This window comes from Aulostomus chinensis, chromosome 1, assembly GCF_037954235.1.
Source record: "Aulostomus chinensis isolate RoL2024-O1b breed Wild chromosome 1, RoL_Achi_v1.0, whole genome shotgun sequence".
NCBI lineage: Eukaryota > Metazoa > Chordata > Actinopteri > Syngnathiformes > Aulostomidae > Aulostomus > Aulostomus chinensis.
In genome coordinates this window covers 1,926,767-1,942,271 of record NC_141320.1, presented here as the reverse complement: position 1 = coordinate 1,942,271, position 15,505 = coordinate 1,926,767, and positions in this window count along the sequence as shown.

Here is a 15,505-nt window from a genome sequence, read left to right as displayed (position 1 = left end):
GTGATGTGGTGAGAGTTGATAGTAATTTCAAAATAATGCTCAAGCAGTGGAATGAGAGTTGCTACTTCCCTAAGAAATGATGCGACAGTGATGTCGTGAGCGTTGCTACGAACCTCAAAATGATGCGACAGTGATGTAATGAGGGTTGCTATTTACCGAAGAAATGATGCTACAGTGATGTGGTGAGAGTTGCTACGAACCTCAAAATGATGCTACAGTGATGTAATGAGAGTTGCTACGAATCTCAAAATGATGCTAAAGTAAGGTCGTGAGAGTTGCTACTATCCTCAAAATGATGCAACAGTGATGTGGTGAGAGTTGCTACGATCTTCAAAATGATGCTACAGTGATGTAGTGAGAGTTGCTACGAACCGCAAAATGATACTACAGTGATATAATGAGGGTTGCTATTTACCGAAGAAATGATGCGACAGTGATGTGGTGAGAGTTGCTACGAACCGCAAAATGATGCTACAGTGATATAATGAGGGTTGCTATTTACCTAAGAAATGATGCTACAGTGATGTGGTGAGAGTTGCTACGAACCTCAAAATGATGCTACAGTGATGTAATGAGAGTTGCTACGAATCTCAAAATGATGCTAAAGTAATGTCGTGAGAGTTGATACTATCCTCGAAATGATGCAACAGTGATGTAGTGAGAGTTGCTACGATTCTCAAAATGATGCTAAAGTGATGTAATGAGAGTTGCTAAAAAACCTAAAAAGTGATGCTACAGTGATGTGGTGAGAGTTGATAGTAATTTCAAAATAATGCGAAAGCGGTGTAATGAGAGTTGCTACTTCCCTAAGAAATGATGCGACAGTGATGTGGTGACAGTTGCTACGAACCTCAAAATGATTCTACAGTGATGTAATGAGGGTTGCTATTTACCTAAGAAATGATGCCACAGTGATGTGGTGAGAGTTGCTACGAACCTCAAAATGATGCTACAGTGATGTAGTGAGAGTTGCTACGAACCTAAGAAGTGATGCTACATTGATGTAATGAGAGTTGCTACTAATCTCAAAATCATGGTACAGTAATGTCGTGAGAGTTGCTACGAACCTCGAAATGATTCTAAAGTGATGTAATGAGAGTTGCTACAAACCTAAGAAGTGATGCTACAGTGATGTGGTGAGAGTTGATGGTAATTTCAAAATAATGCTACAGTTGCAACTTCCCTAAGAAATGATGCTACAGTGATGTTATGAGAGTTGCGACTAATCTCAAAATCATGCTACAGTAATGTCGTGAGAGTTGCTACGAATCTCAAAATGATGCTAAAGTGATGTCATGAGAGTTGCTACAAACCTAAGAAGTGATGCTACAGTGATGTGGTGAGAGTTGATAGTAATTTCAAAATAATGCTAAAGCGGTGTAATGAGAGTTGCTACTTCCCTCAGAAATGATGCTACAATGATGTAGTGAGAGTTGCTACGAACCTCAAAATGATGCAACAGTGATGTAATGAGGGTTGCTATTTACCTAAGAAATGATGCTACAGTGATGTGGTGAGAGTTGCTACGAATCTCAAAATGATGCGACAGTGATGTCGTGAGAGTTGCTACGATCCTCAAAATGATGCTAAAGTGATGTAATGAGAGTTGCGACAAACCTAAGAAGTGATGCTACAGTGATGTAGTGAGGGTTGATAGTAATTTCAAAATAATGCTAAAGCGGTGTAATGAGAGTTGCTACTTCCCTAAGAAATGATGCGACAGTGATGTGGTGAGAGTTGCTCTAACCTCAAAATAATGGTACAGTGATGTAATGAGGGTTGCTATTTATCTCAGAAATGATGCCACAGTGATGTGGTGAGAGTTGCTACGAACCTCAAAATGATGCTACAGTGATGTGGTGAGAGTTGCTACGAATCTCAAAATGATGCTACAGTGATGTAATGAGGGTTGCTATTTACCTAAGAAATGATGCTACAGTGATGTGGTGAGAGTTGCTACGAACCTCAAAATGATGCTACAGTGATGTAATGAGGGTTGCTATTTACCTAAGAAATGATGCCACAGTGATGTGGTGAGAGTTGCTCCGAACCTCAAAATGATGCTACAGTGATGTTATGAGAGTTGCTACGAATCTCAAAACGATGCTAAAGTAATGTCGTGAGAGTTGCTACTATCCTCAAAATGATGCTAAAGTGATGTAATGAGAGTTGCTACAAACCTAAGAAGTGATGCTACAGTGATGTGGTGAGAGTTGCTACGAACCTCAAAATGATGCGACAGTAATGTCGTGAGAGTTGCTACGAATCTCAAAATGATGCTAAAGTGATGTAATGAGAGTTGCTAAAAACCTAAGAAGTGATGCTACAGTGATGTGGTGAGAGTTGATAGTAATTTCAAAATAATGCTAAAGCAGTGTAATGAGAGTTGCTACTAATCTCAAAATCATGGTACAGTAATGTCGTGAGAGTTGCTACTAACCTCGAAATGATTCTAAAGTGATGTAATGAGAGTTTCTACAAACCTAAGAAGTGATGCTACAGTGATGTGGTGAGAGTTGATAGTAATTTCAAAATAATGCTAAAGCGGTGTCATGAGAGTTGCTACTTCCCAAAGAAATGATGCTACAGTGATGTGGTGAGAGTTGCTACGAACCTCAAAATGATGCTACAGTGATGTAATGAGGGTTGCTATTTACCTAAGAAATGATGCTACAGTGAGAGTTGTTACGAGTGAGAGTTGTTACGAATCTCAAAATGATGCTACAGTGATGTGGTGAGAGTTGCTACGAACCACAAAATGATGCTACAGTGATGTAATGAGGGTTGCTATTTACCTAAGAAATGATGCCACAGTGATGTGGTGAGAGTTGCTACGAATCTCAAAATGATGCGACAGTGATGTCGTGAGAGTTGCTACGATCCTCAAAATGATGCTAAAGTGATGTAATGAGAGTTGCGACAAACCTAAGAAGTGATGCTACAGTGATGTAGTGAGAGTTGATAGTAATTTCAAAATAATGCTAAAGCGGTGTAATGAGAGTTGCTACTTCCCTAAGAAATGATGCGACAGTGATGTGGTGAGAGTTGCTCTAACCTCAAAATGATGGTACAGTGATGTAATGAGGGTTGCTATTTATCTAAGAAATGATGCCACAGTGATGTGGTGAGAGTTGCTACGAACCTCAAAATGATGCTACAGTGATGTGGTGAGAGTTGCTACGAATCTCAAAATGATGCTACAGTGATGTAATGAGGGTTGCTATTTACCTAAGAAATGATGCTACAGTGATGTGGTGAGAGTTGCTACGAACCTCAAAATGATGCTACAGTGATGTAGTGAGAGTTGCTACTATCCTCAAAATGATGCAACAGTGATGTAGTGAGAGTTGCTACGATCTTCAAAATGATGCTAAAGTGATGTAATGAGAGTTGCGACAAACCTAAGAAATGATGCTACAGTGATATAGTGAGAGTTGCTACGAACCGCAAAATGATGCTCCAGTGATATAATGAGGGTTGCTATTTACCTAAGAAATGATGCTGCAGTGATGTGGTGAGAGTTGCTTCGAATTTCAAAATGATGCTACAGTGATATAATGAGAGTTGCTACAAACCTAAGAAATGATGCGACAGTGATGTGGTGAGAGTTGCTACGAACCTCAAAATGATGCTACAGTGATGTGGTGAGAGTTGCTACAGATCTCAAAATGATGCCACAGTGTTGTAGTGAGAGTTGCTACGAACCTCAAAATGATGCGACAGTGATGTGGTGAGAGTTGCTACGAATCTCAAAATGATGCGACAGTGATGTAGTGAGAGTTGCTACGAACCTAAGAAGTGATGCTACAGTGATGTAATGAGAGTTGCTACTAATCTCAAAATCATGCTACAGTAATGTCGTGAGAGTTGCTACGAATCTCAAAATGATGCTAAAGTGATGTAATGAGAGTTGCTACAAACCGAAGAAGTGATGCTACAGTGATGTGGTGAGAGTTGATAGTAATTTCAAAATAATGCTCAAGCAGTGGAATGAGAGTTGCTACTTCCCTAAGAAATGATGCGACAGTGATGTCGTGAGCGTTGCTACGAACCTCAAAATGATGCGACAGTGATGTAATGAGGGTTGCTATTTACCGAAGAAATGATGCTACAGTGATGTGGTGAGAGTTGCTACGAACCTCAAAATGATGCTACAGTGATGTAATGAGAGTTGCTACGAATCTCAAAATGATGCTAAAGTAAGGTCGTGAGAGTTGCTACTATCCTCAAAATGATGCAACAGTGATGTGGTGAGAGTTGCTACGATCTTCAAAATGATGCTACAGTGATGTAGTGAGAGTTGCTACGAACCGCAAAATGATACTACAGTGATATAATGAGGGTTGCTATTTACCGAAGAAATGATGCGACAGTGATGTGGTGAGAGTTGCTACGAACCGCAAAATGATGCTACAGTGATATAATGAGGGTTGCTATTTACCTAAGAAATGATGCTACAGTGATGTGGTGAGAGTTGCTACGAACCTCAAAATGATGCTACAGTGATGTAATGAGAGTTGCTACGAATCTCAAAATGATGCTAAAGTAATGTCGTGAGAGTTGATACTATCCTCGAAATGATGCAACAGTGATGTAGTGAGAGTTGCTACGATTCTCAAAATGATGCTAAAGTGATGTAATGAGAGTTGCTAAAAAACCTAAAAAGTGATGCTACAGTGATGTGGTGAGAGTTGATAGTAATTTCAAAATAATGCGAAAGCGGTGTAATGAGAGTTGCTACTTCCCTAAGAAATGATGCGACAGTGATGTGGTGACAGTTGCTACGAACCTCAAAATGATTCTACAGTGATGTAATGAGGGTTGCTATTTACCTAAGAAATGATGCCACAGTGATGTGGTGAGAGTTGCTACGAACCTCAAAATGATGCTACAGTGATGTAGTGAGAGTTGCTACGAACCTAAGAAGTGATGCTACATTGATGTAATGAGAGTTGCTACTAATCTCAAAATCATGGTACAGTAATGTCGTGAGAGTTGCTACGAACCTCGAAATGATTCTAAAGTGATGTAATGAGAGTTGCTACAAACCTAAGAAGTGATGCTACAGTGATGTGGTGAGAGTTGATGGTAATTTCAAAATAATGCTACAGTTGCAACTTCCCTAAGAAATGATGCTACAGTGATGTTATGAGAGTTGCGACTAATCTCAAAATCATGCTACAGTAATGTCGTGAGAGTTGCTACGAATCTCAAAATGATGCTAAAGTGATGTCATGAGAGTTGCTACAAACCTAAGAAGTGATGCTACAGTGATGTGGTGAGAGTTGATAGTAATTTCAAAATAATGCTAAAGCGGTGTAATGAGAGTTGCTACTTCCCTCAGAAATGATGCTACAATGATGTAGTGAGAGTTGCTACGAACCTCAAAATGATGCAACAGTGATGTAATGAGGGTTGCTATTTACCTAAGAAATGATGCTACAGTGATGTGGTGAGAGTTGCTACGAATCTCAAAATGATGCGACAGTGATGTCGTGAGAGTTGCTACGATCCTCAAAATGATGCTAAAGTGATGTAATGAGAGTTGCGACAAACCTAAGAAGTGATGCTACAGTGATGTAGTGAGGGTTGATAGTAATTTCAAAATAATGCTAAAGCGGTGTAATGAGAGTTGCTACTTCCCTAAGAAATGATGCGACAGTGATGTGGTGAGAGTTGCTCTAACCTCAAAATAATGGTACAGTGATGTAATGAGGGTTGCTATTTATCTCAGAAATGATGCCACAGTGATGTGGTGAGAGTTGCTACGAACCTCAAAATGATGCTACAGTGATGTGGTGAGAGTTGCTACGAATCTCAAAATGATGCTACAGTGATGTAATGAGGGTTGCTATTTACCTAAGAAATGATGCTACAGTGATGTGGTGAGAGTTGCTACGAACCTCAAAATGATGCTACAGTGATGTAATGAGGGTTGCTATTTACCTAAGAAATGATGCCACAGTGATGTGGTGAGAGTTGCTCCGAACCTCAAAATGATGCTACAGTGATGTTATGAGAGTTGCTACGAATCTCAAAACGATGCTAAAGTAATGTCGTGAGAGTTGCTACTATCCTCAAAATGATGCTAAAGTGATGTAATGAGAGTTGCTACAAACCTAAGAAGTGATGCTACAGTGATGTGGTGAGAGTTGCTACGAACCTCAAAATGATGCGACAGTAATGTCGTGAGAGTTGCTACGAATCTCAAAATGATGCTAAAGTGATGTAATGAGAGTTGCTAAAAACCTAAGAAGTGATGCTACAGTGATGTGGTGAGAGTTGATAGTAATTTCAAAATAATGCTAAAGCAGTGTAATGAGAGTTGCTACTAATCTCAAAATCATGGTACAGTAATGTCGTGAGAGTTGCTACTAACCTCGAAATGATTCTAAAGTGATGTAATGAGAGTTTCTACAAACCTAAGAAGTGATGCTACAGTGATGTGGTGAGAGTTGATAGTAATTTCAAAATAATGCTAAAGCGGTGTCATGAGAGTTGCTACTTCCCAAAGAAATGATGCTACAGTGATGTGGTGAGAGTTGCTACGAACCTCAAAATGATGCTACAGTGATGTAATGAGGGTTGCTATTTACCTAAGAAATGATGCTACAGTGAGAGTTGTTACGAGTGAGAGTTGTTACGAATCTCAAAATGATGCTACAGTGATGTGGTGAGAGTTGCTACGAACCACAAAATGATGCTACAGTGATGTAATGAGGGTTGCTATTTACCTAAGAAATGATGCTACAGTGATGTGGTGAGAGTTGCTACGAACCTCAAAATGATGCTACAGTGATGTAATGAGGGTTGCTATTTACCTAAGAAATGATGCCACAGTGATGTGGTGAGAGTTGCTACGAATCTCAAAATGATGCGACAGTGATGTCGTGAGAGTTGCTACGATCCTCAAAATGATGCTAAAGTGATGTAATGAGAGTTGCGACAAACCTAAGAAGTGATGCTACAGTGATGTAGTGAGAGTTGATCGTAATTTCAAAATAATGCTAAAGCGGTGTAATGAGAGTTGCTACTTCCCTAAGAAATGATGCGACAGTGATGTGGTGAGAGTTGCTCTAACCTCAAAATGATGGTACAGTGATGTAATGAGGGTTGCTATTTATCTAAGAAATGATGCCACAGTGATGTGGTGAGAGTTGCTACGAACCTCAAAATGATGCTACAGTGATGTGGTGAGAGTTGCTACGAATCTCAAAATGATGCTACAGTGATGTAATGAGGGTTGCTATTTACCTAAGAAATGATGCTACAGTGATGTGGTGAGAGTTGCTACGAACCTCAAAATGATGCTACAGTGATGTAGTGAGAGTTGCTACTATCCTCAAAATGATGCAACAGTGATGTAGTGAGAGTTGCTACGATCTTCAAAATGATGCTAAAGTGATGTAATGAGAGTTGCGACAAACCTAAGAAGTGATGCTACAGTGATATAGTGAGAGTTGCTACGAACCGCAAAATGATGCTCCAGTGATATAATGAGGGTTGCTATTTACCTAAGAAATGATGCTGCAGTGATGTGGTGAGAGTTGCTTCGAATTTCAAAATGATGCTACAGTGATATAATGAGAGTTGCTACAAACCTAAGAAATGATGCGACAGTGATGTGGTGAGAGTTGCTACGAACCTCAAAATGATGCTACAGTGATGTGGTGAGAGTTGCTACAGATCTCAAAATGATGCCACAGTGTTGTAGTGAGAGTTGCTACGAACCTCAAAATGATGCGACAGTGATGTGGTGAGAGTTGCTACGAATCTCAAAATGATGCGACAGTGATGTAGTGAGAGTTGCTACGAACCTAAGAAGTGATGCTACAGTGATGTAATGAGAGTTGCTACTAATCTCAAAATCATGCTACAGTAATGTCGTGAGAGTTGCTACGAATCTCAAAATGATGCTAAAGTGATGTAATGAGAGTTGCTACAAACCGAAGAAGTGATGCTACAGTGATGTGGTGAGAGTTGATAGTAATTTCAAAATAATGCTAAAGCAGTGGAATGAGAGTTGCTACTTCCCTAAGAAATGATGCGACAGTGATGTCGTGAGCGTTGCTACGAACCTCAAAATGATGCGACAGTGATGTAATGAGGGTTGCTATTTACCGAAGAAATGATGCTACAGTGATGTGGTGAGAGTTGCTACGAACCTCAAAATGATGCTACAGTGATGTAATGAGAGTTGCTACGAATCTCAAAATGATGCTAAAGTAAGGTCGTGAGAGTTGCTACTATCCTCAAAATGATGCAACAGTGATGTGGTGAGAGTTGCTACGATCTTCAAAATGATGCGACAGTGATGTAGTGAGAGTTGCTACGAACCGCAAAATGATACTACAGTGATATAATGAGGGTTGCTATTTACCGAAGAAATGATGCGACAGTGATGTGGTGAGAGTTGCTACGAACCGCAAAATGATGCTACAGTGATATAATGAGGGTTGCTATTTACCTAAGAAATGATGCTACAGTGATGTAGTGAGAGTTGCTACGAACCGCAAAATGATTCTACAGTGATGTAATGAGGGTTGCTATTTACCTAAGAAATGATGCCACAGTGATGTGGTGAGAGTTGCTACGAACCTCAAAATGATGCAACAGTGATGTGGTGAGAGTTGCTACGATCTTCAAAATGATGCGACAGTGATGTAGTGAGAGTTGCTACGAACCGCAAAATGATACTACAGTGATATAATGAGGGTTGCTATTTACCGAAGAAATGATGCGACAGTGATGTGGTGAGAGTTGCTACGAACCGCAAAATGATGCTACAGTGATATAATGAGGGTTGCTATTTACCTAAGAAATGATGCTACAGTGATGTAGTGAGAGTTGCTACGAACCGCAAAATGATTCTACAGTGATGTAATGAGGGTTGCTATTTACCTAAGAAATGATGCCACAGTGATGTGGTGAGAGTTGCTACGAACCTCAAAATGATGCTACAGTGATGTAGTGAGAGTTGCTACGAACCGAAGAAGTGATGCTACATTGATGTAATGAGAGTTGCTACTAATCTCAAAATCATGGTACAGTAATGTCGTGAGAGTTGCTACGAACCTCGAAATGATTCTAAAGTGATGTAATGAGAGTTGCTACAAACCTAAGAAGTGATGCTACAGTGATGTGGTGAGAGTTGATGGTAATTTCAAAATAATGCTACAGTTGCAACTTCCCTAAGAAATGATGCTACAGTGATGTTATGAGAGTTGCGACTAATCTCAAAATCATGCTACAGTAATGTCGTGAGAGTTGCTACGAATCTCAAAATGATGCTAAAGTGATGTCATGAGAGTTGCTACAAACCTAAGAAGTGATGCTACAGTGATGTGGTGAGAGTTGATAGTAATTTCAAAATAATGCTAAAGCGGTGTAATGAGAGTTGCTACTTCCCTAAGAAATGATGCTACAATGATGTAGTGAGAGTTGCTACGAACCTCAAAATGATGCAACAGTGATGTAATGAGGGTTGCTATTTACCTAAGAAATGATGCTACAGTGATGTGGTGAGAGTTGCTACGAATCTCAAAATGATGCGACAGTGATGTCGTGAGAGTTGCTACGATCCTCAAAATTATGCTAAAGTGATGTAATGAGAGTTGCGACAAACCTAAGAAGTGATGCTTCAGTGATGTAGTGAGAGTTGATAGTAATTTCAAAATAATGCTAAAGCGGTGTAATGAGAGTTGCTACTTCCCTAAGAAATGATGCGACACTGATGTGGTGAGAGTTGCTCTAACCTCAAAATAATGGTACAGTGATGTAATGAGGGTTGCTATTTATCTCAGAAATGATGCCACAGTGATGTGGTGAGAGTTGCTACGAACCTCAAAATGATGCTACAGTGATGTGGTGAGAGTTGCTACGAATCTCAAAATGATGCTACAGTGATGTAATGAGGGTTGCTATTTACCTAAGAAATGATGCTACAGTGATGTGGTGAGAGTTGCTACGAACCTCAAAATGATGCTACAGTGATGTAATGAGGGTTGCTATTTACCTAAGAAATGATGCCACAGTGATGTGGTGAGAGTTGCTCTGAACCTCAAAATGATGCTACAGTGATGTTATGAGAGTTGCTACCAATCTCAAAACGATGCTAAAGTAATGTCGTGAGAGTTGCTACTATCCTCAAAATGATGCTAAAGTGATGTAATGAGAGTTGCTACAAACCTAAGAAGTGATGCTACAGTGATGTGGTGAGAGTTGCTACGAACCTCAAAATGATGCGACAGTAATGTCGTGAGAGTTGCTACGAATCTCAAAATGATGCTAAAGTGATGTAATGAGAGTTGCTAAAAACCTAAGAAGTGATGCTACAGTGATGTGGTGAGAGTTGATAGTAATTTCAAAATAATGCTAAAGCAGTGTAATGAGAGTTGCTACTAATCTCAAAATCATGGTACAGTAATGTCGTGAGAGTTGCTACTAACCTCGAAATGATTCTAAAGTGATGTAATGAGAGTTTCTACAAACCTAAGAAGTGATGCTACAGTGATGTGGTGAGAGTTGATAGTAATTTCAAAATAATGCTAAAGCGGTGTCATGAGAGTTGCTACTTCCCTAAGAAATGATGCTACAGTGATGTGGTGAGAGTTGCTACGAACCTCAAAATGATGCTACAGTGATGTAATGAGGGTTGCTATTTACCTAAGAAATGATGCTACAGTGAGAGTTGTTACGAGTGAGAGTTGTTACGAATCTCAAAATGATGCTACAGTGATGTGGTGAGAGTTGCTACGAACCACAAAATGATGCTACAGTGATGTAATGAGGGTTGCTATTTACCTAAGAAATGATGCCACAGTGATGTGGTGAGAGTTGCTACGAATCTCAAAATGATGCGACAGTGATGTCGTGAGAGTTGCTACGATCCTCAAAATGATGCTAAAGTGATGTAATGAGAGTTGCGACAAACCTAAGAAGTGATGCTACAGTGATGTAGTGAGAGTTGATAGTAATTTCAAAATAATGCTAAAGCGGTGTAATGAGAGTTGCTACTTCCCTAAGAAATGATGCGACAGTGATGTGGTGAGAGTTGCTCTAACCTCAAAATGATGGTACAGTGATGTAATGAGGGTTGCTATTTATCTAAGAAATGATGCCACAGTGATGTGGTGAGAGTTGCTACGAACCTCAAAATGATGCTACAGTGATGTGGTGAGAGTTGCTACGAATCTCAAAATGATGCTACAGTGATGTAATGAGGGTTGCTATTTACCTAAGAAATGATGCTACAGTGATGTGGTGAGAGTTGCTACGAACCTCAAAATGATGCTACAGTGATGTAGTGAGAGTTGCTACTATCCTCAAAATGATGCAACAGTGATGTAGTGAGAGTTGCTACGATCTTCAAAATGATGCTAAAGTGATGTAATGAGAGTTGCGACAAACCTAAGAAGTGATGCTACAGTGATATAGTGAGAGTTGCTACGAACCGCAAAATGATGCTCCAGTGATATAATGAGGGTTGCTATTTACCTAAGAAATGATGCTGCAGTGATGTGGTGAGAGTTGCTTCGAATTTCAAAATGATGCTACAGTGATATAATGAGAGTTGCTACAAACCTAAGAAATGATGCGACAGTGATGTGGTGAGAGTTGCTACGAACCTCAAAATGATGCTACAGTGATGTGGTGAGAGTTGCTACAGATCTCAAAATGATGCCACAGTGTTGTAGTGAGAGTTGCTACGAACCTCAAAATGATGCGACAGTGATGTGGTGAGAGTTGCTACGAATCTCAAAATGATGCGACAGTGATGTAGTGAGAGTTGCTACGAACCTAAGAAGTGATGCTACAGTGATGTAATGAGAGTTGCTACTAATCTCAAAATCATGCTACAGTAATGTCGTGAGAGTTGCTACGAATCTCAAAATGATGCTAAAGTGATGTAATGAGAGTTGCTACAAACCGAAGAAGTGATGCTACAGTGATGTGGTGAGAGTTGATAGTAATTTCAAAATAATGCTCAAGCAGTGGAATGAGAGTTGCTACTTCCCTAAGAAATGATGCGACAGTGATGTCGTGAGCGTTGCTACGAACCTCAAAATGATGCGACAGTGATGTAATGAGGGTTGCTATTTACCGAAGAAATGATGCTACAGTGATGTGGTGAGAGTTGCTACGAACCTCAAAATGATGCTACAGTGATGTAATGAGAGTTGCTACGAATCTCAAAATGATGCTAAAGTAAGGTCGTGAGAGTTGCTACTATCCTCAAAATGATGCAACAGTGATGTGGTGAGAGTTGCTACGATCTTCAAAATGATGCTACAGTGATGTAGTGAGAGTTGCTACGAACCGCAAAATGATACTACAGTGATATAATGAGGGTTGCTATTTACCGAAGAAATGATGCGACAGTGATGTGGTGAGAGTTGCTACGAACCGCAAAATGATGCTACAGTGATATAATGAGGGTTGCTATTTACCTAAGAAATGATGCTACAGTGATGTGGTGAGAGTTGCTACGAACCTCAAAATGATGCTACAGTGATGTAATGAGAGTTGCTACGAATCTCAAAATGATGCTAAAGTAATGTCGTGAGAGTTGATACTATCCTCGAAATGATGCAACAGTGATGTAGTGAGAGTTGCTACGATTCTCAAAATGATGCTAAAGTGATGTAATGAGAGTTGCTAAAAAACCTAAAAAGTGATGCTACAGTGATGTGGTGAGAGTTGATAGTAATTTCAAAATAATGCGAAAGCGGTGTAATGAGAGTTGCTACTTCCCTAAGAAATGATGCGACAGTGATGTGGTGACAGTTGCTACGAACCTCAAAATGATTCTACAGTGATGTAATGAGGGTTGCTATTTACCTAAGAAATGATGCCACAGTGATGTGGTGAGAGTTGCTACGAACCTCAAAATGATGCTACAGTGATGTAGTGAGAGTTGCTACGAACCTAAGAAGTGATGCTACATTGATGTAATGAGAGTTGCTACTAATCTCAAAATCATGGTACAGTAATGTCGTGAGAGTTGCTACGAACCTCGAAATGATTCTAAAGTGATGTAATGAGAGTTGCTACAAACCTAAGAAGTGATGCTACAGTGATGTGGTGAGAGTTGATGGTAATTTCAAAATAATGCTACAGTTGCAACTTCCCTAAGAAATGATGCTACAGTGATGTTATGAGAGTTGCGACTAATCTCAAAATCATGCTACAGTAATGTCGTGAGAGTTGCTACGAATCTCAAAATGATGCTAAAGTGATGTCATGAGAGTTGCTACAAACCTAAGAAGTGATGCTACAGTGATGTGGTGAGAGTTGATAGTAATTTCAAAATAATGCTAAAGCGGTGTAATGAGAGTTGCTACTTCCCTAAGAAATGATGCTACAATGATGTAGTGAGAGTTGCTACGAACCTCAAAATGATGCAACAGTGATGTAATGAGGGTTGCTATTTACCTAAGAAATGATGCTACAGTGATGTGGTGAGAGTTGCTACGAATCTCAAAATGATGCGACAGTGATGTCGTGAGAGTTGCTACGATCCTCAAAATGATGCTAAAGTGATGTAATGAGAGTTGCGACAAACCTAAGAAGTGATGCTACAGTGATGTAGTGAGGGTTGATAGTAATTTCAAAATAATGCTAAAGCGGTGTAATGAGAGTTGCTACTTCCCTAAGAAATGATGCGACAGTGATGTGGTGAGAGTTGCTCTAACCTCAAAATAATGGTACAGTGATGTAATGAGGGTTGCTATTTATCTCAGAAATGATGCCACAGTGATGTGGTGAGAGTTGCTACGAACCTCAAAATGATGCTACAGTGATGTGGTGAGAGTTGCTACGAATCTCAAAATGATGCTACAGTGATGTAATGAGGGTTGCTATTTACCTAAGAAATGATGCTACAGTGATGTGGTGAGAGTTGCTACGAACCTCAAAATGATGCTACAGTGATGTAATGAGGGTTGCTATTTACCTAAGAAATGATGCCACAGTGATGTGGTGAGAGTTGCTCCGAACCTCAAAATGATGCTACAGTGATGTTATGAGAGTTGCTACGAATCTCAAAACGATGCTAAAGTAATGTCGTGAGAGTTGCTACTATCCTCAAAATGATGCTAAAGTGATGTAATGAGAGTTGCTACAAACCTAAGAAGTGATGCTACAGTGATGTGGTGAGAGTTGCTACGAACCTCAAAATGATGCGACAGTAATGTCGTGAGAGTTGCTACGAATCTCAAAATGATGCTAAAGTGATGTAATGAGAGTTGCTAAAAACCTAAGAAGTGATGCTACAGTGATGTGGTGAGAGTTGATAGTAATTTCAAAATAATGCTAAAGCAGTGTAATGAGAGTTGCTACTAATCTCAAAATCATGGTACAGTAATGTCGTGAGAGTTGCTACTAACCTCGAAATGATTCTAAAGTGATGTAATGAGAGTTTCTACAAACCTAAGAAGTGATGCTACAGTGATGTGGTGAGAGTTGATAGTAATTTCAAAATAATGCTAAAGCGGTGTCATGAGAGTTGCTACTTCCCAAAGAAATGATGCTACAGTGATGTGGTGAGAGTTGCTACGAACCTCAAAATGATGCTACAGTGATGTAATGAGGGTTGCTATTTACCTAAGAAATGATGCTACAGTGAGAGTTGTTACGAGTGAGAGTTGTTACGAATCTCAAAATGATGCTACAGTGATGTGGTGAGAGTTGCTACGAACCACAAAATGATGCTACAGTGATGTAATGAGGGTTGCTATTTACCTAAGAAATGATGCTACAGTGATGTGGTGAGAGTTGCTACGAACCTCAAAATGATGCTACAGTGATGTAATGAGGGTTGCTATTTACCTAAGAAATGATGCCACAGTGATGTGGTGAGAGTTGCTACGAATCTCAAAATGATGCGACAGTGATGTCGTGAGAGTTGCTACGATCCTCAAAATGATGCTAAAGTGATGTAATGAGAGTTGCGACAAACCTAAGAAGTGATGCTACAGTGATGTAGTGAGAGTTGATAGTAATTTCAAAATAATGCTAAAGCGGTGTAATGAGAGTTGCTACTTCCCTAAGAAATGATGCGACAGTGATGTGGTGAGAGTTGCTCTAACCTCAAAATGATGGTACAGTGATGTAATGAGGGTTGCTATTTATCTAAGAAATGATGCCACAGTGATGTGGTGAGAGTTGCTACGAACCTCAAAATGATGCTACAGTGATGTGGTGAGAGTTGCTACGAATCTCAAAATGATGCTACAGTGATGTAATGAGGGTTGCTATTTACCTAAGAAATGATGCTACAGTGATGTGGTGAGAGTTGCTACGAACCTCAAAATGATGCTACAGTGATGTAGTGAGAGTTGCTACTATCCTCAAAATGATGCAACAGTGATGTAGTGAGAGTTGCTACGATCTTCAAAATGATGCTAAAGTGATGTAATGAGAGTTGCGACAAACCTAAGAAGTGATGCTACAGTGATATAGTGAGAGTTGCTACGAACCGCAAAATGATGCTCCAGTGATATAA